Source organism: Triticum aestivum, chromosome 7B, assembly GCF_018294505.1.
Source record: "Triticum aestivum cultivar Chinese Spring chromosome 7B, IWGSC CS RefSeq v2.1, whole genome shotgun sequence".
Taxonomy (NCBI): domain Eukaryota; kingdom Viridiplantae; phylum Streptophyta; class Magnoliopsida; order Poales; family Poaceae; genus Triticum; species Triticum aestivum.
The window spans coordinates 225,404,939-225,405,319 of NC_057813.1; positions in this window are offsets into that span (position 1 = coordinate 225,404,939).

Below are 381 nucleotides of genomic sequence, written 5' to 3' on the forward strand. Positions count from 1 at the left end.
CCCCTCCACGACCGGCGTTGTTGTCTATATTTAAAGAGGAGGCGAGCAGGGAAGGGAAGGAAGGAAATGATGGATGCAGTATGGTAGTGAAGGAAGGTGTGAGGAGGAGGGGGAGCAAGATGGGAGGACGAAGGAGAAGTGTGGATGACAAGTGGGACCCATGCCTCCTCTGCCACCACAATTGGTCTTTTCTTGCATTTAGTTCTCACCATGTCAGCCGGAAAGGTGGGCCCTACATGTGGTTTGGTTGTTTTCATGACCAAATCCGAGCATCAGTTCTCCATGTTACAGGTTAGACGTGGTTTTCATGGTTTTTTGTGCCATGACACAAATGTGATATCAAGTTGTTATACTAACCCCAAATGTGGTGGTTTCCCGTAT